At 45.2% G+C, this 25438-nt stretch overlaps 1 protein-coding gene across 4 annotated transcripts in view; it reads left to right on the forward strand.

Moving 5' to 3' along the window:
- Positions 1–25438, forward strand: part of LOC145408952 (excitatory amino acid transporter-like) — a 362199-nt gene that overhangs the window by 45432 nt on the left and 291329 nt on the right. For 3 of the 4 annotated variants that reach the window (XR_013899020.1, XR_013899022.1, XM_080279533.1), the window contains exon 1: positions 13508–13576. The exons of the other annotated variant lie outside the window; for it this stretch is intronic. The gene's annotated coding sequence lies outside the window, so the exon portion shown is untranslated. Of the gene's footprint in view, positions 1–13507; positions 13577–25438 lie in introns of those variants that run through there. 4 annotated transcript variants of the gene reach the window in all.

The following is a 25438-nucleotide window of genomic DNA, read 5'->3' on the forward strand; positions in this document are numbered from 1 at the left end:
TGTTTCTATGCCCTTAATTCAGACGGTTCTTTTTGATGTGATTCGACAGGGAGGAAAGTGACGGACATGCCCTAAGTCTGAGGCAAACGCTGTGGAATAGTAAGCGAACTTTTGTCCCTAACTGTATGGAGAAAGGCCGGTATTCTCGTCAGTTACGAAAGCTCCCTAGCATCTTTTCTTAAGCGATTTATTTTGTTTATTACACCTTACTGTTCTCTTCTGTGTTACGTAAATTCTTCCAGTATCGCCATACTCTGCATAAATAACGTACAAAGGAATGTTAACCACCCATATCCCAAAAATAAATCGCTAAGGATGTGATGTTAGGGAGCTTCCCCGATGAGAATACGAGCCAAGGACTACAGGGAAAGGGTTACAGGGGTGGTAATGGTGTAAAGATATTAGGTAGTGATGAGCTGAGGCGTTGGTGGGGCTTCCTTACCCCAGTGGAGAGAGAGAGAGAGAGAGAGAGAGAGAGAGATGCCTGGACACATTCATTCTCTCATCAACTTTCAAGCAACCACGACTTAGTATTCAAATTGTGGGAGTGATCCAGTTCCGTCAGATGAAAGCAGACCGCCCATAGTTTATATAGTAGTGGTGGTGGTGGTGGTGGTGGTGGTGGTAGTAGCTGTGGTTGTAGCAGTAGTGGTAGTAGCGTCTCGAAGCAGCCTAAAATCCAATAGAGGTCTTGGGAAATTAATCTCTATCCACTTGACCTAAAATTACCATCTTTCCCTCTTGCATGCTGAGTTGTAGCAGTATATTAACCCTAAAATATGGTGCTAGTCACGAAGAAGTGCTATGGAATGGAGGGTGTAGAGTCTTAGTATTGTTCCGTCACTGAGCTATGTGAAATTAGCAACGAAAGGACGAAAACTGGGCCAAGTTTAGGTGAACGAACTCTAATTAATGAATATATTGTAATCTGGCGCTACTCCCTCTGAACATAAGAACGTGCCTTGAATACTGTGTTGCGTAATAAAGGGGTCATAAGGTTAATTAGCTTATATGTCACAGGGGAAGAAAGGACCCTCTCTCTCTCTCTCTCTCTCTCTCTCTCTCTCTCTCTCTCATTTTCTTGTATGGTGAACATGGTAAAGGGAGTAGGAGGTCGCACTGTGAAATCAATCTCTCTCTCTCTCTCTCTCTCTCCAGTGTGAAGTCTGCCATGCCGTCGCTTGGTAACATGTAATTACTAAGGGTTGTTGACCTCATTGCAGACTAGCTTTTTGCCTTGTTGCACTTAAGCACTTGCCGGCAGGGGGTCGCTCATAAGCTGCTTACCATATACGGGGATGATGGAGAGGGGCGCCTTCACGTGGTGGCACCGATATTACTAGGTGGTGAAGTTGCCAGGGTTATACACACATCCCTTAGTTGCCATCATCATCATCATCATCATCATCATCATCCCTTACTTTCCATCATCATCATCATCATCATCATCATCATCATCATCATCATCATCATCATCATCATCACCACTCGTTTTCCCCGCCTTACAGATGGGAGAAGATAATATCCAGAAACGAGGCAGAAGGTACCCGAATGGGAGAATTATCAGTAGCATTGCCAGTGAAATGGACCACACAGTCATTTGCACTCCCATTCAAGACCTCGGAATCCTGGCCCTACCTCACGATGCTGGGGCAGCGCTGATATAGCCGGGCGACTCCGCTGCCCAGTTATATAAGCGTCCCTCAGAACATAAGAACATAAGAAGAGAGGATAACTGCAGTAGGCCGGTTGGCCCATGCTAGGCAGCTCCTAGAAGAGTAACTGAACTACTAGAATGAGATAAGGACAGCAAAGAAGAAGGTTCTCCCCCGCCCTCCAAACCCTCCAGCCGAAGCCGGCAGGAAAAAGTCAGAAAGAACACCACGCAGTATAGTAAAACTGGCGTGGACATTTTACAGGAAAGTGTGAAAGGAGAATAGAGACTATGGTAGTGTAACCTGAAAAGGAAAAAGTATGAATTAGTATTGGTTATAAGTTTTTTTTTTTTTCTATATCCACCCCTTATTAGTCATATGCTTATCTAGCCTATGCTTGAAACTCTCAATGGAAGAGGCAGCAACTACTTTACTAGGTAGCTTATTCCATTCGTCTACTACTCTATTACCAAACCAATTTCTACCGATTTCCTTACTGAAACGGAATTTTTCTAGTTTGAAGTCATTATTTCTAGTTCTATCCTGTACGCTCACTTTAAGTACCTTACTAATATCTCCCTTATTTATACAATTCATCCACTTAAACACCTCAGTTAAGTCTCCCCTTACTCTACGCCTCTCTAGCGAATGCAGACTTAGTCTTTTCAGTCTGTCATCATATGACAGGTTCCGGACGTCATGTATCATTTTTGTCATTCTTCTCTGTACATTTTCTAACGAATTAATATCCATTCTATAGTAAGGACACCAAAACTGTACTGCGTAGTCTAAATATGGCCTTACTGATGCTAGATAAAGTTTCAGTATTACTTTTGATGATCTATTGCTCACGCTTCTCGAAATAAATCCTAGGACCCTATTTGCTTTATTTCTCGCATTAATACACTGTTGCCTTGGTTTAAGGTCGTTACTAATCATAACTCGTAGATCATTCTCGCATTCCTGTCCCCTGAGTAGAGCATGGTGGACTGCAGGAGAAAACAGTCTAAGTTGGGATCACGTTCAGATGAGCCTGGGGCCACAGCGAGAACATAAACTATCACTTTATTGTTCTCCTAATTTAAGTTTTCGTTCAGTTTCGTTTAAAAAGACACGAACAGCCAACCTTGCATGCGTCGTCCTTAAGCACCTAATGGCGTCTTTCCTCACTACTTAATTATTGGTCTCCAACAGCTCACTGTTCAGTGATTTATCCCTGAGGTCGCACTCAATAACCTCATCCCAAGTCGTTTTGGATTACCTCTAGGAACTCTATCTTCACTGTCTCCTTTTTTCCGATTTCTAAATCCAACTAATTCATGGTTTGCCTATTCAAGAACGATTGTGCAGGGAAGAGGTTAATTGAACTTATCGTCAGGTCTTCCGATAGTTAAAGAACTTAGGAAGAGAAATTAGAACGCGGCAAAGAGAAAGATCTAAAACAACTCTTGATAGTTTTGCTGTGACGCATATGTGTGTGTGTGTGTGTGTGTGTGTGTGTGTGTGTGTGTGTGTGTGTGTGTGTGTGAGAGAGAGAGAGAGAGAGAGAGAGAGAAAGGGGGGGTTAGGGTCCATGACGAAATCCCAGAGTACTGAATGAAGAGCTGCAACTTGGAACCGAGGGAAATATCGATTAAGAGAGCGAAGGGGGGAGGGTACTTGGAGAGAGAGAGAGAGAGAGAGAGATTGTCGGGGATATGTGGGTGGGGGAGGTAGGTGTGGCTTTCACGTGTGCATGAGAATCAGATCTGCCATGTTCTCACACATTCACCAACAGCTCCAGCATTGTATTTAAATCACGTACACAGCCAACCCTTCCCCCATCAAAACTTCCTGCCGGAAAACCCAAGAAACACCCCAGAAACAGACGATTTAGTGACAGTGAGGCGGGGTTGGTTGGCGGAGGTGGAGGGTACTAGCGGTGTTCCCCAAGGAGCGTATTCATAAAAGGTCTGAACCAGTCCTTAAACAAGACTCAAGGGAAGGGAGGTATTTATGAGACACTCGTCTCTTTGATAGCATTTTTCGCTTTAATATCCACCCTAGTTTTGTTATCATGTATTTGGTGACTGTACGAGCGAAGATACATATGTAAACAAATGATCTAATTCCTAACTCAAGTGGAAGAAGGTTTATGAATCCAGTGTCAAGTCTGCACAGCTTGGCAATGGAAACTTCCGTGGTCGCTCATACAACTCCGCTCCCTGTCTAGTGTTGCCAAGCTAGCGTTCTGTACTACTAGATATTAACCTTTTTCTGTAATTAGTGTATTTTCACCTGACGGAACTGGGCCAATTCTACAACTAAAATACAGAGTTATGGTTTACGTGAAATTCGATGAGTCTTACTAATGAGGGAGTTTGTGTCCTTGGTTACTAGTCTGATCAGTCCTCCAATCTGACTACCTTGGGCTGGGGAGCTTAACCTTTTTCCCGGTCCAAACTCCATCCCAATACCCCCTTCGCATGAAGGCGAAATGCTCATCATCACCAGTTCCATTAGGTGCCAGTGTGACTTCAAAAGATGTCAAAAGCCTGGTTTTACTTTACATTTGGAAAACTAGTAACAGAACAGAGAAGGAAATAATTAGAATTTAATCCCATTTATTTCCTTGTGGAAAAACGGCAAATGATATTTTCTTTTCCATTTTTTTTTTTTTTTTTTTTTTTTTCAGAGAATGAGTCTCACACCCCCTGGTTTTTGTCTCCATACCTGCAAGGGGTATGGATACTCCCGGTTAAGAACTGCTGACCGAGGATCATCAACTGAGCTGAAAGGGTTTAGGGGTAACGCGTTTGTACTAACCTGAGAAGGATCCATTTCAGCTCAGTTGATGGCCATGTGTAGTCTGACTGGAGGGTTATTTTGACTGGTAACCAAGGAGACTAGTTTCTACCTTATCGGACATCATGCAAGCAAGTCTTAGTATTCTAATGTAACGTTTTTTTTTATAGGCCAATTCCGGGGCCGTTGTATTCCTTTTCATTTTTACTAGCACCGTATTTTAGTAGTGTTCTGTTATGCCTCGACATGTATGGTGAAGAGATGGCAGATTTACACCAAGTTAAAGTTTGGAGTGTTGTTATTGTTGCCGTACCCTAGCCAGTCTAGCCTTGTAGACCCATCGACCACAAGCAAGCAGACACCATGTTGTGACAGACAGGGCCTTGCTAGGGTCGGAACAGGGTCCTTCCACGTGGTGAGGTGCAGGGGAAAAACAAGGAGGCATAGTCCTAAGAGGCTAAGTTGTGTACAGGGTGTCATGAATGGTTCAGTGAAAGAATTGTCCTCAACTTTTAGAAACGTAAGCCCAATAAAGAACTTTTCCAAATGTGGCCATGTAGAGACAATGGAGTATGAGAGACTGGCTAGGAACTTGTATGTGAGTGAAGTGGAAGGGGAGAAGAGAAGGGGAGACCGAGGGTGAAGGGGAGGAGTGAATGAATGAGAGTTGTGTGAGCAGGAGGAAGGGCAGCCTGATGCCCGGAGGACTGACTGTGGATAGACAGATAAATTGATAGATGGATGGATGGATAGGTAGATAAGGTGTGTACAGTGTCTTCAGTCAGACTGGCTTCGGGATATCCTTTTGGTTTCAGATCCCTTTCTTTTTTGTTTTGTGCTGGTAGTATTTTTTTTTTCCAGTGGTTCCATATTTACTAGTTTACGTCATCTTTTTTTTTTTTGTTCCTGTGGGTGCATAGGAGGTGTCGTAGCACCTCTTCAGTGGTCCCTTTTGCATATTACAGTATATAATTTTATTATTTTCAGCACTTTTGCCAGACCGTTCCGTGCTGTTATACTTTATAGAGCTATTAACCTCCTTATGGCGGCAATTTTATAAAGATTTTGCACATTTTAAGCACATTCTAGTGATTACAGTCCGATTTCTAGCGATTTTCGATTTTTTTTTTTTCCTGTAGCGTCACTTTAGTGGTTATTCAGTGTTCACTTTAGCTGTTATTCAGTGTAAGTGTATCGATACTTGCAACTGTGGATCCAGCAAACCTTCTTCCCACACTCTTACCTTCACGTCTCCCCCCTTCCCCCCCCCCGCCTCCCAAAAAAATAAAAAGTGCTGATGTGCTTACGTGTATCCCGTTGCAGAGTGGAGAAGAAAACTTTGGATTGATTTATGGTTGAGGGCTCAGATAACACGGGAAGGAGGTTAGGCACTGGGTCATATTTATTAAGGATATTGGTACTGGAGCGAGACGCCTTCATGTGGTGACACCGATTCACCCGGGCTTCTCCACTTCCTGGGAAGGAGGTTAGGTGCTGGGTCATATTGATAAAGGATAGTGGTGCTTGAGAGGGACGCCTTCCTGTGGTGACACAGATACAATCGAGCTGCTTCACTGCCTGGTCATTAAAACGTCGCTCAGCTCTCTCCTTATCCCCCTAAAGGAGGATGGTGTGCTGCGGGAGGAGGATAGTTTCAGCCTACAGTCCACTGGGTTGCGACTACTAGTACAACAAATTATATCAGTCAATGTTTCCAATAAATGAAGTTCCACCGCAGTTAAACATGATCACTATTTACTATTATTATTTTTTTTTTTACTTTATTTCACGTTCCTGTAAAGATGTCAGCCATTTTCTCCAATAAACAGTGTACCGTGGCAGGTAAAGATTAATACGATTGTGTGTGTGTGTGTGTGTGTGTGTGTGTGTGTGTGTGTGTGTTGTCTCACGTTTTTATCCACTCGTGCTTGGTTTTTAAGTATTTGGTAAACCGTTCTTTGTGTAGTTTGACCATAAATTGCCATGTATCCATCTTAAACGATCACATGTAACAGATTACCACTAACAGATTACCACTGGAATGGTGCTAATCACGAAGAAGTGCTACAAAAAACATGTAGAGTCGTGGGATTACCTTGTTGTCATTAAACTGCGTGAAATAAGTTGCAAAATGACGACAATTTTGGGCCAAGATATGGTGAAAAGAGTATAACAATTTTGAGTAGAGATAGAAACATAAAGAAACGCGGCGAAGGGTCAGGAAAATTCACTAATGCTAACCACTGTGTGTGTGTGTGTGTGTGTGTGTGTGTGTGTGTGTGTGTGTGTGTGTGTGTGTGTGTGTGTGTGTGTGTGTGTGTGTGTGTGTGTGTGTGTGTGTGTGTTTGGAGCGAGTGGGTGGCGTCACGTGTTAGTTCGGTGTGTGTGTGTGTGTGTGTGTGTGTGTGTGTGTGTGTGTGTGTGTGTGTGTGTGTGTGTGTGAGGGGGTGAGGGAAGGAGAACTAGGCAGGCGCACCACTGACAGAGGAAAGTGCCGCCTTCTGCCATTCACTGCCCTCCCTCTGCTGGGTAACTGAAGGGAGGCTGGGGTGGGAGGCTTCGTGGCTCTTCTCTTTAGCGATTTATTTTACATATTTCACCTTAACATTCTTTTGTGTCAGTAAAATCATTTGAATATCAATATACTTTATTCAGTAATGTGCAATCCTTATCTCATTCCTTATCTCATTCTAGTAGTTAAGTTACTCTTCTAGGAGCTGCCTAGGATGGGCCAACCGGCCTACTGCAGTTATCCTCTCTTCTTATGTTCTTATGTTCTTATGATACTGAGGTGTAATTTGCAGAATAAATCGCTAAGAAAGTGCTGCTACGGAATCTCCAAAACAACTTAAAATAAGAACCCCAAACATATCACCATCATTCTCACCTAAGCCTGTTTTTCATCATTTGTTATTATTATTTAATCATCATCATCATCATCATCATCATCATCCGGACCTCCTTTCCCACCCTAGGGCAGGGTGAGGAGTAGCAATGTCCAGACAGTCCAAATTTGCCCAGTCCAATGGGCCTCGCTTCCATTCACTCATCATTCAAGCCCCCGGAAACCTGGCACTATTGGATACGCCAAAAACATTCACCACGTTCTGTAACTTCACATAAACTTATCCGATAGAGTCAGTCTGGACGCTGCCACGTTAAAATGGGGTGCCAAATCCCTGATCATGCACTTCTCCTTACAATTTTCATCCAGCTAGCTCGATCTCTTGTCAGTTCCCCAGCCTCACCGACTTCCAAACCTCTCTTCCTCACACACTCATCCACCACATCTCTCCACCTTCTCCTTGGCCTGCCTGTGTGTGTGTGTGTGTGTATGTGTGTGTGTGTGTGTGTGTGTGTGTGTGTGTGTGTGTGTGTGTGTGTGTGTGTGTGTGTGTGTGTGAGTGTGGTTGTGTGTGTGTGTGTGTGTGTGTGTGTGTGTGTGTGTGTGTGTGTGTGTGTGTGTGTGTGTGTGTGTGAGAGAGAGAGCGTGCGTGCGTGCGTGCGTGCGTGCGTGCGCGCGTGCACACGCGTGCGTACGTGCGCGAATGTTCAGGTGTGGAGTGAGGAGTCAATACCTGCGATGAATGTAGCCTGTAGCTCGGAGAGAGAGAGAGAGAGAGAGAGAGAGAGAGAGAGCATCCGTGTGGGTGGAGGGGATGACGTAACAAATGCAGAAGGGAGGGAGGGGGACCGAGGAGTGAGGAGAGGAGCAGGGGAAGCGGTAGAGCAGGAGAGAGAGAGGGACCTAGATAAAGCAAGCGAGCGATAGGCCAAGGGCAAACGGTGGGGGAGGGGTCGCAGATGTTAGGTGGAGGAAAAGTTACGATAAGCGAGAGTCCGGAGTAGGGAAGAAGGAGGAACAGAATAGAGGTAGGAACAGAGAGGAAGAATTAGGGGAAGGGAGACGGACATGGAGAAAGCAGGTGGCAGAGTATCCGTGCGAGTGGAAGCTGTGATGTAGAGAGGCGGTAGCTTAGGCAAGGGCTGTGACAGGGGCAGGAGTAAAGGCAGGGAAAAGAGGAAGGTGAGAAGTAGGGACGAGGAGAGAGGGACATTCGTGTAAGTAGGAAGTATTGTAACATGCAGAAGCAAGGATAGCTGGGGCAGGGGTTCGGCAGGGTTAGTGACAGGGTAGGGCAGTGGCAATGGCGAAGTGAGGACCAGGGACAGTTGAGATTGGGAGGATGGGAAGTATCGTAACGGATGCAGAGGCGAGGGTAGGAAGAGGGAAAAGGGCAAGGGTAGGGATGCATGTAGAGAGAGAGAGAGAGAGAGAGAAGGAAATGTAGTTTTTTTTTTGGGGGGGTACACAAATTCGCCTGGAAGTAGGGAGAATATACTATCTCTCTTCTTCCATCACAACAGGAAGCTATAGGCAGTGTTTCTCTAACGCCTTTCCTGCGTATGTTTTTTCTTCTCTGTTGAATAAAATCGTAGGAAAAGAATAAGAGTAAGGTAGCTAAGGGATGCAGCGGGGTAGATGATCGAGGGAGTGGCAAAGACAGGCTAAATATAGGTTTGATGGGTAGTGACAGAGACACCAAAGAGTAATGCAGAGGTGTTCGTGTCCTTTTACTAGATAGGGTTTGTGTGTTTAGAATAAAATCTTCAGGCGTGGCAAAGTCATTGAGGGATATGCTAAAGCCAGGGTACAGACATTTACTGGCTCGTTGAATGAAGCATTGGTCTTTTTCGGCATGTGGTGAGGACACATGACTTGGAGAGATTTCCTTGTCTTGGCAGTGTGATCCATAACAATGGGAAGGCAGATGCGATTACCCGTCACACTGGTCAGACTTATGTTCTTAGTATCTCACTTATTTCGAGTTGTTGGTGTTGTCGATCTTTGTGAAGAAAAACGAAGATTCGCATTTTCAAGGCACTGGTGCTCTCTGTCTAACATTATGGCTGTGGGATATGTACGCTAAACAGTGCCTTTGAGTGGTGAATTAATTTCTTTGGTACTGAGTGTTTTGCAATATCATGGAGTATCGTTGCTACGACCGGGTATAGGTAACGAGCTATAACTCCATGAGACTGTGTGGCGGCCAGGTACCCGTGTAATACATGAACGCCATCTCCACTTACTGTATATGGGTAGTGGCGCGTTTCCCTGAGGTTAATCTTCCTAAAAGTGTGGTAAGGTCTGAAGGAGTGATGTCGGATTGGAGGAGACCAAGGGGAAGGCCGCGAAAGTAATGGCTGGAACAAGTCGAACGTTTCTGTCGGAAGTGGGGGTAGAGCTGCTGCCTGAAGGTCTGCACGGGGTAAAAAGGGGGAATGGGGAAGGCGTGGGTGGAGTTGGAGGTTGAGTGAGGCTGTGCGCCGCCGCGGCGTCCGCCCCGAATGAGGGACTGAGCGAATGAGATGCAGATGGCTGTACAGGTTTAAGTAGGGACAGGTGAAGCTGGGAATGGTTTGGAATGACGCGACGGAGAAATGCAAAGGGAAATCGATCCGTTATAGTGCATAGGGTTTCTTTGTGCTGAATAAAATCATTGCAAGTTATCGATTTTAATGAATCCTAAACGATGCAGAGAGACGAGGCAGAGACAGGGTTAAATCTGGATCCAAGTAAAAGAGGTGTGGGGAGAAAAAGACAGATCCCTTTTACTACTCAGGGTTTTTTCTCTGGTGAGTACAGTCACCGGAAGTAACACGAATAAAAATAAAAGATGTAGAGGGTGAAGCAGGAGCAAAGCTAAAAATGGTTAAGCGACGGAAGGGGAGGGGGAGCTTGGTGACACAAAGGAGAAATGCGACGACTCGGTGGCTGGGTCGGTTTGGTACTAGCCAAATGCCTGGGGGACGCTCTTCACGTGGATTAGAGCTCCACTGAACGCCATTGAGTTTGTGGGATGGACGCTCCCAAGCCAACGCCTGTCTAGTAGCCAGACAACCAGACCTACATCATACCATTTTTTATCACATTCTTCCGTTTCACGCTGTGCAGAATTAGCGGACGTAGAGGGAGCAGCGAGAAGGCCAGAAGAACTTTTGGAAAAGAATAGCAGCAGCAGCAGCAGTAATAGTAGTAGTAGTAGTAGTAGTAGTAGTAGCAGCCCCAGAGTGTTCCGTAACGTGAACGCAGTTGTCTGTAGGCTGAAGTTGCCTTTCTCCGACAGTCCACCATCCTCCTTTAACGGGAGAGGGAGGGAGATGAGGGACGTTTGTATGACAGGGCAGTGAATCCCCCGGTTATATTGGTGTCACCACGGGAAAGAAAATAAAAAGGCTTAGAGTAATGGAGTCATTCCCATCGAGGACACGAGATTCATTGAAGTAGGCAATTTATGTTTTCTAAATCTTAACCTTCTTTCAGGTAACGGCACGGAACCGTCAAGTATACAGTCAGTGTCCTTATTTCTGTTGTAGTTATGAATAGGAAAGAGAGAGAGAGAGAGAGAGAGATTCCAAGCAAACGGGTACAAGTCCTGTCTGTCTGTCTGTCTGTCTGCCGACCTACCTACCTATCTGCCTACTGATCTATATGTAACTTTCACATTTGGTGAGACATTACGAACTGGTGGAGTTAGTTACAGCATTATTAACCCCTTCATCATCAAAAGTCTGTCCTAAGTTGAGTAGAATGGTTTGGTAACAGCAAAAAAAAATATAAGTGACACCTTTGATAGCCGCACTCACCCAGCCGTATCCACCATCCCAGAATAACCTCATGCTGCATACCACACACCCCTCAGGCACATCCCAGACGCACCTCATACAAACACCACACGCACCTCAGACACATCCCAGACACACCTCACATGCACACCACGTGCATCTCAGACACACCCCAGACACGTCCCTGTACAGTATGTGCATCATAAATCAACTGGAGTGACGCTCATGAAACTCTACGGTAGCGACTTGCCAGATTTTACTCATCCAAAAGGAATATTGACAATGAATGACACTGAGCATTCAAGGGGGGGGGGGGTGAAGCAGTTTAAGGCGAAGTTAGAGTAAAAGAAGAAGACAGAGGAGGAGGAGGTTTAGGATTAATGCCAATGAAATGGACGAGGTTCAGTTGGGCAGCCAAATGTTCGGCAAGTTCCAGTTTTCAGAATACATGCAACCGTCTGTGTTTTATCCAAGTCCCTAATTGTACTACTGGGTGAAAAGGGATGAGAGTGAAGCAAACTTTGTCCATCAGTCTGACTGGTCCGAAAATCAACTTGGGTTCTTCCAGTTGCGAACTAGACGTGCGAACCAATGCACTGCCGCTCCCCTGATGAATGGGTTGCAGGAGAGAGAAGAGGAGGGAGAGGAATATGACGGGAGGAGAAAGGGAGGGAGGAGGATATGGAGATGAGGGAGAGAGAGAGAAGAGAGAGAGAGAGAGAGGAGGGCAAAGGGAAGGATGAGGGAGGGAGGAGTAGGGAGCAGGGGAGGAGGGAGAGAAAGAGGTAGGGATGAGAGAGAGAGAATGACAGAAGGAAAGGGAAGGGAGAAGTTAGATAGAGAGGGGGGAGGAAAAGCGAAGGATAGAGGGAGAGGGTGTGAGGACGGAGAGGCTGGAGAAGGTGGAGGGAAACAGAGGGGTAGCGAGGAGGGAGAGGGAGGAGGGAGGGTGAAAGGGGACGGTAGAATGGAGGGAACAAAGTAAAGTATGGAAGGAGTATCAGAAGATGGAGGGAGGAAAGAGGAGGGTGGAGGGGGGAGACGGAGAGGGTTGAGGGAGAGGATGGGGTGGAGAGAAGAATGGGGAGGGAGGAGGGAGAAGGGAAGAATGGAGGAAACACAAAGAGTGAAAGAAGAATACAGAGTAGGAAAATGTGAAGGTGAAAGGGGAGGAGGAGAGGAAAGATGACAGCAAGGGGTGGAGAGAAGAACTGGGGAGGGAGGAGGGAGAAGTGGAGGAGAAAGATAGTGGAGGGAACAGACAAAGTGGAGTGGAGGGAGGAGAGAGGGGGAGGGGGGAGTGGTGGAGGAGGGGAGGGGTGCAGTGAGAAGGACGCGGGGAGGGGGAGGGGAGGCACAACATCAACATTGGCTACGCAAGTTAAAAAAAAAAAAAAAGACGGGAATCGATAAGGTGACGCCACGAGAGGGAGGGGAGAGGAGGGGAGGGGAGGAGTGGGGAGGGGAGGAAGAGGAAAGGAAAGAAGACATCAGGAAGAGGAGGAGGGGAGTGGAGATGGAAGCAAGAATGGCGGAAAGCAGAAAGATGGGAAGGGGAGGCGGGGGGAGGGGAGGGGAGAGGTTGCAGAAGTAAATACTGAAAAGGATGTAGGGGGGAGGGGTATATGTAAAGGAGTAGGGGGTGGGGGTGAGGGAGAGGGAGAGGAATTGGTCGGGGGCTGAGAGGAGAGACAGGGGGAGGTTAAGGAGGAGGGAAGAGACGAAGGGGTAGGAGGGAGGAGGGGGAGTAAGGAATTGCAGAAGTAGAGAGAGAGAGAGAGAGAAAGGTGTTGGAGGGAGCATGATGGGGACAGGAGTAAATAAAGAGGGGGTGAGGTGGAGGAAATGAGAGAATGAGAGAGACAGAGTTGGGGAGAGAGCAATAAAAAGATACATAAAGAAAGGGGAGAGAGAGAGAGAGAGAGAGGGGGGGAGAGCAAACGGGGAGAACGAGGAAAGGGGTAAAATGAGAAAAGCGAGTGAGGCAGGGGCGAAATAGGGATGTGGGAGAGAGGGGAAGATAAGGGGGAGGGGGGCGGTGGGGGGTTGCAGACGTAGATATGGAAGGGGGATAAGTGGGGGGAAAGGGGTAAGTCAAGAAAGGGAAGAGGGAGTGGCAGGGGAAAGACAGAGAGGGAGAGGGGAGGTGGTGTGGGGACAGGGAAAGAGAGAGGGCGGTGAGGGGAGGTGCAGAAGGGGGGAGAGGAGGTGGTGCAGGGGGATGCAGGAGGGGAAGAGAGTTGGGCACGGAGAGGCAGGGAGGGGGGAGGGAGTGGGGGTGATGAGGGGAGATGCAGGAGGGGAGGAGAGTGGGGTAAAAAGGGTGGGGGGGGGGTAGAGACAGTGCGCGGTGGTGGTGGTGGTGGTGGTGGAGGTGGGTGGTGGTGGTGCTGTGGTGGTGGTGGAGGTGGTGGTGGTGCCGGCAGCTCAGTAAGACAAGAGTCACTGGCAAGAGAGGTCGAGTCTGGATGATTCCCACACTTAACACGCGCTTCTCCAACACCAAGAACGTGAGTACAAAATATAAGAGAGAGTACAAAGCACAAGGGCATTAGTACAAAACACAAGGGCGTGAGTACAAAACAGAAGAGTGTGAGTACAAAAGAGAAGAGTGTGAGTACAAACACAAGAGCATGAGTACAAAATACAAGAGCGTGAGTACAAAACACAAGAGCATGAGTACAAAACAATAGCGCGAGTACAAAACAGAAGAGCTTGAGTACAAAACACAAGAGCATGAGTACAAAAACACAAGAGCTTGAGTACAAAACATGAACGTGAGTACAAAACACAAGAGCTTGAGTACAAAACATGAACGTGAGTACAAAACATTAACGTGAGTACAAAACAAGAGCGTAAGTACAAAACACGAAGGAGAATACAAAACACAAGGGCGTGAGTACAAAAGACAAAAGTGTGAGTACAGAACACAAGAGCGTAAGTAGAAAACACCAGAGCGTGAATACAAAACACAAGAGCGTAAGTACAAAACAAGTGCTTGGTTACAAAGACAAGAGCGTGAGTATAGAATAAGAGAGTGAGTACAAAACAGCGTGAGTACAAAACAGAGCGTGAGTACAATACAGAGCGTGAGTACAAAACAGCGTGAGTACAAAACAGAGCGTGAGTACAATACAGAGCGTGAGTACAAAACAGCGTGAGCACAAAACAGCGTGAGTACAAAATACAATTTACTCATGACTACAGACCTTAATTTTCACATTGCGAAGCCGGTGTTTAATTTCACGAGTACAAGGTGTAAAGATAGATAGATAGATAGACAGACAGACAGACAAGGGGTAATTTTGGAACCATTGGTTGTAACCCTTGGACTGTTGCGGTAGGTTTCACTGCACTGAATCAGATGGATCTGATGTTAGCCAGTTATAATAATCATAATAATAATAATAATAATAATAAAAATTGTCGAAGGATAATTTTGGTTAAGAACAAGAGAAGAATTGCTCTGGGACCTGCGACGAGGCTCTTGTTTCAAACAGTTTGCTGTAAGAAGTAAGTAGCCATGTCAAGTAACCTTATATGGGACCACTTTTATGTCTCAGTGGGCTTAAATGAAGAACTTTGACTAAAGTTGCTGCTAGATGGCGCCACCACAGAAGTCAGATGAAGGAGGATTTTGGTTCTCCATACCAAATGACCGTATGTGGTACCACTTTTATGTCTCCAAAGGCCTCCTTTTAACAAATCCGCCAGAAGCAGAAGAAGCAGAAAAAGAAGAAGAAAGCTGGCGACTCATTAACCAGCTGGCTAGCGCTGCAGGTAAAAACATTCCACAGCCATTGCCTACTAGCAGGCGAGCTATGAAGGGACCTTGAGGTCAAGGCCACTGATCTTGTGCATGTCACCTTAGGTCAACAGTCTGTGTCCACGAAGTTTGTTGGCTGTAGCTTTAATCCATCATGGAAAATTTACAGAATATACAGAAAAGTACCAGTAATAATAATAATAATAATAATAAAGTTCACGAATGTCGGATATAATTTCAGGCGTATCTGACTTAAACTGACTCGTATTGGGCATAATATCAGGAGTTTCAGGTAAACTCACTCGCATTGGGCTTAACGCATCGACTGCATTGCGTTTCTCTTTGATGTAAAAATCGCTATGCAGTGACTTCTCCTGACCCGGAGAATATACCTGTAATTTGATATTGGAAAATATGCAGTTAATTACAGTATACCTTTTTCAAATTACTGTATACCTTTTTCACGTCTCTTGCTTAGATTTTCTCAGATTTTCACATTTTCTGCTAATTTCTCCTATCCAGTAACAGAAAGGGAGAATGCCACGCCTCTACATCCTTTCCATTGCACTTCTGGTAAAATTGGACCCGTCCTCCGTCGGGTGAGGAAGCTCCCTAACACCCTTTCTTAATATTTTGCTTATTGGACCTTACTTCCTCTTTTGTTACTTAAATCGTTCCAAGATCGCCACACTCTGCATAAATAACGTACAAAGGGCTATTAACCAGCCGTATCCGAAAATAAATCACTAAGGAAGAGGCGTTAGGGAGCTTTCTTAACGGACAAGAATACGAGACTTCCATCATTTTCTAGGACTAATCCTTCACTACAAGTCAGCATTCAAGACGGAGAGATGACAGTTTTAGGCCAAGTTAAAGCAAAATGAATATAGTTAGTATTGTGAGTAGCATAGCCACTAGATCTTCAAGAGTAGAGGCTAATTTTGTGGGTACGTACATAATTCTGTGAGTCTGGGCATTGTTCTGTGAGTAGGAGCTTAATTTTGTGAGTAGAGGCTTTGTTCTGTGAGTAGGAGCTTAATTTTGTGAGTAGAGGCTTTGTTCTGTGAGTAGGGGCTTAATTTTGTGAGTAGGGGCTTAATTTTGTGAGTAGGGGCTTAATTTTGTGAGTAGGGGCCTAATTCTGTGAGGAGAGGCCTAATTCTGAGAGGAGAGGCCTAATTCTGTGAGAAGAGGCTTAAGTCTGTTAGTACGGACATAATTCTGTGAGTAGGGGTATAATTCTTTGAGTAAGGGATTAATTCTGTGAGTACTAAGCTTAAGCCTTTCTCTTCGGCTGATGTTGTTGAGCTGAGTGAAATCGTCTCATATTAGGTGTTAGGAATGCTGTTAGTAACCTCCGAATGAATATCGTGACAGAGTTTATTTTTTAATGATTTTTTTCATGTAGGCGTCTCTGAGCTTGGTGGAAGGATTGGATGTTAGCCAGTAATAATAATAATAATAATAATAATAATAATAATAATAATAATGATGTTGATTGATGGTGATGATGATGATACTACTACTACTACTACTACTACTACTACTATTACTACTACTACTACTAATAATAATAATATAATGAGAATAGTAGTAGCAGTAGTAGTAGTAGCAGCAGAGGGAGAGAGAGAGAGTCTTAGTGAGAAAATGTGAGTACGTCAGTAAGAAAGTGTTTACGATTGAAAGTAACATCGCCTGAGAATGTAAGAGAGAAAATGAGTGAAAGAAAGTGAGTGGGTGAAAGTTCAGCTGCTCGTAATGTCGAGTTTATGACTGAACCACGAAAATAGAAGAGGGATAGTAAAGAAGAAGGAAGGTAAGTTAGTGGCTGGTATGAAAGTGTGTGGTGTGGTGTGGTGGTATGGTGTGAAATGATGTGGTTTGGTGTGATATGTGGTGTGGTTTGGTGTGGAATGATGTGGTGTGGTGTGGTGTGTGGTGTGCTATTGTGTGGAATGATGTGGTGTGGTGTGTGATGTAATTAAGATATGATTTGTGGGAAGGACAAGGGGAGGAGAGTGCGGAATTTTCCTTTGTCTGTTATTTAGTTAGTTATTTTGTAGGCAAGGTAAAAAAAAAAAAACGAGGAAAAATTTTTCAGGCATAGAATTGAGGAAGTTACACGAAATAAAAATAAGAAGGAGGATGGTTTTACTTGCCAGGTTTTTGAAAGTTTGAATGATTTGCCAGTGAAGAACTACATCTTCGTAGGTGGGATGGAATTAAGAAGACGTGAACATTGAGCTGACAGCAACATAGAAGAGATTATAAAGGAGTAATAGTGAAAATTAATCGCAAAGAAAGAGGTGCTCTGAAGTCCGCTATGCCAGTGAAATTCCGCCCATCCATCACCCAACCAATTTGCTACATCAGAATCGTAGGGGTCTGGGGTTAGGCTACTCAGTCCCAGACCCAAACATTTAGGATCGAGTGACCAGTTACGCAGCCCTGAGTGGCAGTACGTGCTTAATAAACCCCAGCCAACCCTTGAATTTAAAATGGTGTTGGCCACATCCTTCTGGAGCGTCGTAATTCACTAGACCACCAGGCGCCAAGGAAAACACGGCATCTAATGAAAGAGGGCGGGATCAGGGTTGCCCTTGTATAACGCTCCTCTTACTTTCCGCCGGGAGATTTCTCGTGTGTTGAGGGGACGGCTCCGTCAGTGTGATGTGTGCACCTGGCATCATTGACTCATTTCCTAGTCCCGCTGTCACACTCATGCCCACACCATTTCGTACTCCCATTCATTTCTTTCTCCCACTCATTTCCTACTGTCACACATTTCCTACACTCAGTTTTTTCCTACTCCCACTCATTTCCTACTCCCACTCATTTCCTACTGCCACACATTTCCTACTCCCACAGCCACACCCACGCCCATACCATCAGACTAAGCCGTTCCCGGAGCACACAATATACCATCAGGCGAGACTAGTGAAGTGTCGCTTACGTACCACCGTGTATTTGACAAAAGTAGTGCGTACGACAATAGCATGGAGTACTGTAGTGGTTATGGCAAAGCGTGGGGGTGGGGGGCAGATGAACGGCTTAGCGTGAGTCATATCTACACTAAACAACACGCCGATATCTTGGCAGCAATGGTGAAGGGGTACAGGGGGAGCGGAGTAGGGGGTGAGGGAGTCAGCTTGATGGGAGGGGTGAGGGTGAGTGTGAGGTGAGGGGGTGAGAGACGAGGTGGGTAAGCGTCCATTCTTATTGTACAGCCTCTTGTGTTCATCATTCTTGTTGCTTTTTCCACCATGCAATTCCATTTGGCGCTGGATAGACTTTTCAAACAGGAGAATTGCCCTTGTTAACCCCACCACTGCTACGAATCTGGCCTAAGCTCCGTATTCTCGTAGGTTAAAAAGCTCCCTAGCACCTCTTTCTTTACGATTTATTTTTGAATACGGCCAGTTCAGATCACTTTGTATGGTATTTATCAGTGACACACAAGAAGACAGTAAGGAGTAATAAGCAAAATGAATCGCTTAGGAAGAAGTGTTAAGGAGCATCCTTCAACCTGAAAATCACATGGTACTATCGTATGTGTTGCAGGGACCGCCCAGTCTGATGATGTGGGCTTGAGTGTGACGGTGGGAGTAGGAAGTGAATAAATAATCAAGGATCTTTGATAACATTGCCTGAACCGTCTCCTCATCACATGAGAAGTCACCCGGTGGACTAGAGGAGGAGCGTTATATATGGACCACCCAGTATTGGCCTGGTCTGTAATTACGCTAATTTTTATATCAATATTTCATGGCTCAATAGTATCGTAAAACTGTTATAGCCGACTGTTGTAGTCCATTACATAATTATTAGAATTACACTGGTCCATAACACCCACCCTTCCACACCTGCCCACACTCCTACCCTTCCACACGTACCCACACTCGCCCCTTCACACTTGCCTACCCTTCCACCTTTCCACACCTGACAACACTTCCACTCTTCCACACCTTCTTGCACTTCCACCCTTCCATACCTCTCTACACTGCCACCCTTCCGCACCTGCCCACACCAACACAGGACCACAACTCCCACCCTTCCACACCTGCCCACACCCTGTCACTTTAACACCATCACCTGCCACTATACTCCTACTATGATATTGATTATAATTTCAGGTGATGGAGTGAGCAATTACGAGTATGGCCAGGTGTAGCTGTTAACCCTTTCGATCAGGCGACGTCCATTTGGGGTTATTCTTACTATTTCCAGTCGGTTTCACTCAGGAAAGGCCTCGTATTACAGGGGTTTATTTCAGGTTGTAACTAACCCTTCCGAGTCCCTATCAGGCTGAATAAAATCGTCTGGAGAGAGCAGGTATAAAATATAAACTGCGATATTGAATTGAAGGCATCTCTTCACACTGCGGTACCTTTTAGATGTAGCTCCTCTCCATCGGCGATTAATGTTGCATCTTACACCTTCTCACTTGTGTTTTTCTTGTCATTTATGCGTTTCGTGTCATGTATGTTTTTCGTGTCATGTATGCTTTTCGTGTCATTTATGCTTTTCGTTTCATTAATGTATTTCGTGTCGAGTACTGATATAAATTACATAAGTGTAATGTGCAGAATAAGTCGCTAAGGAAGAAGTGTAACGAATCTGCAGACACTTGGAATGCGACCCAGTGGTATTGTCAGACAGATTTACACATCTCTTAGTGAAAGGGTTAATAATGAGGCTATCACTAAAACCAAAAAGAGCCAGTGTTTTATTTATCTACCCATCTGACTGCCTGTCTGTCTATCTGTCCATCTATCTATCTATCTGTCTATCTATCTATCTATCTATCTATACCAATCTACATCTCTACGGCTCATCCTCCTTTTCATTGCACTTCTTTCTAATATCATGTTCTAGTGTTTTTCTATCATATGAACATTCAAGATGGAGAGACAGAAATTTCACGCCAAGTTAAAGTGATGAGAGTGTAGGGATTCTCTTCAGGGTTACACTAGATAGGGACAAGAGGGAAACATACTTAATCTAGGAGTCTGACCGGCCCCGGGAAGTAAAGGGATTCCGTGTGCGTGTGTGTGTGTGTGTGTGTGTGTGTGTGTGTGTGTGTGTGTGTGTGTGTGTGTGTGTGTGTGTGTGAGGACGGGATTTCAAGGTGAAAGGTGTGTGTGTGTGTGTGTGTGTGTGTGTGTGAGAGAGAGAGAGAGAGAGAGATAAGGTCCCCTAATTACACGGGAGTGCGAGCCCAGGTGTGTGTGTGTGTGTGTGTGTGTGTGTGTGTGTGCGTGCGCGCGCGACCGACCGAGGAGATAGGGGGGTGTGAAGGTGAAGGGAGTGTGACGTCATGATCCCGTTGCCATGACTACCGGGGTCTGTAATATGGGTAGCAGAGCCTCATGGAACTCACGCAACCCCTGATGTTAAATCCTCTTCATGTTCATCATCATCATCATCATCGTCGTCGTCATCATCATCCTGACCACTTTTATCCACCCAAAAAATGGAGTGAGTTAGAGTTCAAGGAGAGAGAGAGAGTGAGAGAGAGAGAGACTAAACAGTAACATGCCCAGTGAAATGGAACACACACACACACACACACACACACATACACACGCACACACACACACACACACACACACACACACACACACACACACACACACACACATCATGGAAGCCCCGAGATGCGGACTCCACCTACGGGCATTAACCATCCACACAACACATTCGCTTCTTATTATCCACATTTCCAGCTAAATAAAATTTCTGGAAATAGGCAGAGCGATAAAGGTGTTTGTCGAATTGAAGGCTAAATGCGTGAGTTATCGATTATTTTGTATACGTGGTTGTGTTTACCGGTGTTCGTTGTTTTAGTGTTGACTGTGCTTGGGTACTTGCCACTATAGTCTCACCAATCTAAAACCAAGGTTTGGGTGGAGTCCAGCCGGGGATTTCCCGGCGTACAGCACTGCCTTGTTTCCTATACTCTGATTGGCTAGTGGCTGACCTGACACCGTTAGAGTTCGTCCGCTCACATCTCGCCACCTGGCCTGACATGACTTCACCCACTTCTGTGTGTGTGTGTGTGTGTGTGTGTGTGTTTGTGTATGAGTGTGTGTGTAAAGACAAACTAATTTAAGTCATAAATATAATTTAAGTTATAAATATATAACAAAGTGAACAGTGGAAGCACGTGACAGAAGCTTAAATCTCCCTCCAATGGATCAATTCCCAGTATGGGCCTGGATGTTGCCGCTCGTGAGTGTTTTAACTTATTTATTTCTATTAAGAAAATAGCGTATGTTCTATTGATTCCTTCAAATTATATTATAAACGTAATTGTTACATTACTTACCCAACTTAGAACTACCGTGAAAGTCGGTAAAAGTAACCACATTTTTTTTCAGCAACACTGTAAAATATGTATGCCACGTTTCTTTATTGATGTACAAGAGCCATATGCATTACAAGTTTACCTTCCTTTGATATGCTAGAATACTTACGTTTATATTGTATTAGTATGTGTGTACCTATCTGTGATGCCTATTACATATATAACAGAATTTACTCATCGCTCGTTTAGGAAGTATGGCATGGCTGCACCCAGCGCCAGACCCCACCCAAACCTTGGTTTTAGATTGGTGAGACTATAGTAAGCTTGGTATTAGTGGAGAGGGACGCCTTCACGTGGTGGCAGTGAAATAACCGGACGGCTCTACTGTCCGATTATATATGTCCCTAGCCCCCTGCCTATTACCTCTGAAAGGATAGTAGACAGCAGGAGATGGGGAAATTCAGCCTTCAGCCCACAGTATTCACAATCAGATGAGTCTAGGATTAGGACAACAACCCTCCTATTGGTACACACGACGTGGAATACCAGTGGTCATATGAAAATGTCAGGTCATAGTTGGTTACGGTGATGGTAGGTCAGATACAAGGCGCAGGCGGTGAGGCAGAAGACAGTGGTAGTAAGCAGTGGCATGGTGTAGGTCTGGGTAAGTCGTAAAGGAACTAGGAAGAAGGCAGGAAAGATGCAAGACACAGACGATGAAACAGAAGATAATGGTAGCAGAGAGTTGCATGGTGGAGGAGGGTAGGACAGATACAAGGCACATACGGTGAAGCAGAGGACAGTGGTTTCTTAACACCTGTTTCTTAACAATTCATTCTTAACATTAAAACACAGCATCTTCTTGTATGTTACTGATGCAAACTGTGTCCATGTTAAAAAGAAATATGTAACATACAAGAGAATATCAAGGTGTAATATGCAGTATAAAATGCTTCTGAAGGAGTGCTACGAAGGCTTTTATCCGGGTTAGAATACAACCAAAGCAAACGTACTCGTATATACAATCATATTTACTACTTCATCTTAGAAGAGGATGTAAATTCTGTCAAAAGTCACCCAGTCTTTATTTTTATTTATTTATTTATTTATTTTTTGTCTTAGCTATAATGAGGGCGTGGGCCGTGTTTCAGGTGGCGAGAAAGGCTTCGTAGCACTTTTTCTTTAGGTATTTATTTTGCATCTTACACGTTACCAATCTCTCTTATTCTGTTGATAAAACCGCACTGTCATGATCACCGAAGACTTGAAGAAAATCCACATTGGCAGATGGCTGATTTATCTCCAACACTTTCGGCAACAACTGTTTGCTTTTGTCAGTGGAGATACAGAGAGATTGTGGCCTGTGGTCTTCCTGGGAAGCTTGTAAAGCACATCAGAGTCTGTTGTTTGGGAGGGGAAGGTTGGGGAATGGGTAGGGAGTCAGAGGTTTGTGTGGGGGGCGGGTAGATTGAGAGGAGGAGAGTCAGAGACAGGTCTGCTCACATCCAGTCCGGTCCGGTCTGATGCTCAGAGGATGGGATGAGGGTGTCACTCTACCAGTACTCTCATTATTGGATCAGATTTGTATGTGCTTTCACTAATTTTGAAGTTATATTTTTGTATATATATCGGCTCTGTTATCCTACACATTTTACATTCATTACATTGGTAAAGTAATTTACATTCATTCCAGCTGACGACGTGGTTTTCCTCTTAAGCTTCAGCAAAAACAGCATTGTTTGTGTTACACAGGCTTACCTATGTTCCCTCCGTTTGCCAGTGTGGCCTTTCTTCAATTCGTCCATGTTGTTCATATCGCATTAATATCGGCCAAGTTTGGGTCAGTAACACAGAAGAGGATATTGACGAGTAATGTGCAGAATAAGTGGTTAAGCAAAACGTGTTACGAAATCATCAGAGCCACTAAAAATACGATCCGGTATGGGGAACGTTCCATGTCAAAGGGTGACCTACCGTTGACCTTTACTGACCTACATCCGGCATCACGTGACATGAGGGATCGAGGGATGAATGTGAAGGTGGAATGAGGGTGAGGGTGAGAATGAGGATGACGGTAGGGGTGAGGATAAGAATGAGGGTGAGGGTAGGAGTGAGGATGAGGGCAGGTGAGGGTGGGTGAAGGTGAGAGTCAGGGATGGAGGTATGGGGTGTGGATGTGGGTGTGGGTGGGGGTGAGGGTGAGAGTGTAAGGGTTTAGTTAAGGCTGAGCGATACATGCAACAGAAAGGGTGAGGATGAATGAGGATGAGGGTGAAAAAGGTGATGGAAGGTGAGGGTGTGGGTGGATGGGTGAAGTAGGGTGTGGGGGAGGGTGGGAGTGTAGGTAAGGATGAGTGGTAGAGGTGATAGTGTGGGTGAGGGTAAGAGCGAGAGTGAGGGTGAGGGTGGGTGAGGTTGAGGGTGAGGGTGAGGATGAGGGTGAAGGTGAAGGAAGACAGGGAACTACGGCAAACATTGTAACGATCCATCACGCTCAATACTGCTGACCCTAATCGTTAATCTGTTCTGCCAAGGCCGTCCTTAATGAATGTTCGAGTCTTGTTCCTGATAATCGGCCACGTACTAAGCGGCATGGTTGTGGAGAGGGACGCCTTCATATGGTGGCACCGATATTATCCTACCCTCCTTATTGGGCGGGAATACTGACTAGTGTGAGCTGTGTGGTTGCTAGGCGAGCACCTCCTCTTCATCACTGGGTCGCCTCCCTCCCACTCCTCCGCCTGGTTTCCTCTGCCTGGCACTCCTGGTTTCCTCTGTTTCCCTTAGTGATTTCCCGTTTGTGACACCGTAGGATTCTATTATTTTTCCGTCATCAGTATACTTTCCGCATATAACCAACCGGAAGTCTTTTCACTTGACATATTCAGAGAGGTGTTAGTCTGGAAAAGGTGATAAACACTGAACATTCCTCCATTTCCCCTCCTTCCTCTCTTTTCGATTCCTTCTCTTTTTCCCTTCCTTCCTCTCTTCCCTTCCTCTCTTTCCTGCTCTATCCTCTTTCCGTCCTCTCTCTCTCCTCATCTTCTCTTTTCCCGTTCTTCCTCTCTTCCCGTCCTCTCTCTTACCTTCCTTCCTCTCTTCTCCAGTCTTTTCCATTTCCTTTCCTCTTCCCTACCTCCCCCCCCCTCTCTCTCTCTCTCTCTCTCTCTCTCTCTCTCTCTCTCTTTCTCCCCTTCTCTCACCCTCCTCTCTTCCTCTTCTCCTCTCTTTCTCCCCTTCCCGTACCCTCCTCTCTTCCTTCTCTCCTCATTTCCTTCCTTTGCATTACCGTTCTCTCTTCCATCTCCCCTACTTTCTCTCTCCTTTGTATTCCCTCCTCTCCTCCGCCGTTTCTCTTACTCTTCTTTCCTCCTTCTCATCTCTTTCCCTCCTCTCTTCCTCCTTGTCTCCTTCCCTCCACTCTTTCACCTCTCCTACTGTCTTTCTTCTTTCCCCTATCCTGTTATCCCCTCCATCCCGTCCATCAACGCCACTCCACTCTCTCTCTCTCTCTCTCTCTCTCTCTCTCTCTCTCTCTCTCTCTCTCTCTCTCTCAAGTAGTTTAAGCAGCAGATCTACGAGGAATCATGGATGGACTCCCACTTAGCTATCATCTGATACATAGTTAATTTCTTTACCTTCAAGATTGATTTTATTATTATTATTTTTATTATTATTATTATTGTTATTATTATTTATTATTATTATTATTATTATTTCCATGTTCTACTTCATTCTTCTTCATCTTCTTCTTCTTATATAGGCGTAACGTAGTGGTAGACTGCATGTTTCCCCCTTTGTAATTTTTCCCTAGATCGGCCATTTTCCCCCGGGTTAGGTGCATTTCCTTGCCTGTGCAGTTATTTGCGGGTGGGAGAGGTGGGTGGGGAGAACATTAATCTTGATCATACTTTCATACACTATTAATGTAGCTTCATGTGTACCAGGCACCTTCATTCATTGTACCTCTGTTGTATAGGTCGTAAAACCTTTAGAGGTACTACTTGTCTTTATAACTCTCTCTCTCTCTCTCTCTCTCTCTCTATCGATCCAGACGTGGCTTGGGCCCCTTGCAGGCAGACCGTCAGCCATCCGTGCCCTTACGTAATTACCGCCTCATGCCCGGGTTCTGGCTGACATAGGAGCCTCGTTGCACATTCTCACCAGCGATTCATTCGGCCTTTTACACTTGAGCACTCTCTAGTGTACTCGTTTTCATCTTTTGAAAATTGAGATGGTTGGCATTGATAACACAGAAGATGCTAAGGTTGTTGTTGTTGGTTGTTGTTGTGTTGTTGT

The sequence above is a fragment of the Coenobita brevimanus genome, chromosome 79 (assembly GCF_032717465.1).
Source record: "Coenobita brevimanus isolate Jiangsu-jjx chromosome 79, ASM3271746v2, whole genome shotgun sequence".
NCBI classification, from domain to species: Eukaryota; Metazoa; Arthropoda; class Malacostraca; order Decapoda; family Coenobitidae; genus Coenobita; species Coenobita brevimanus.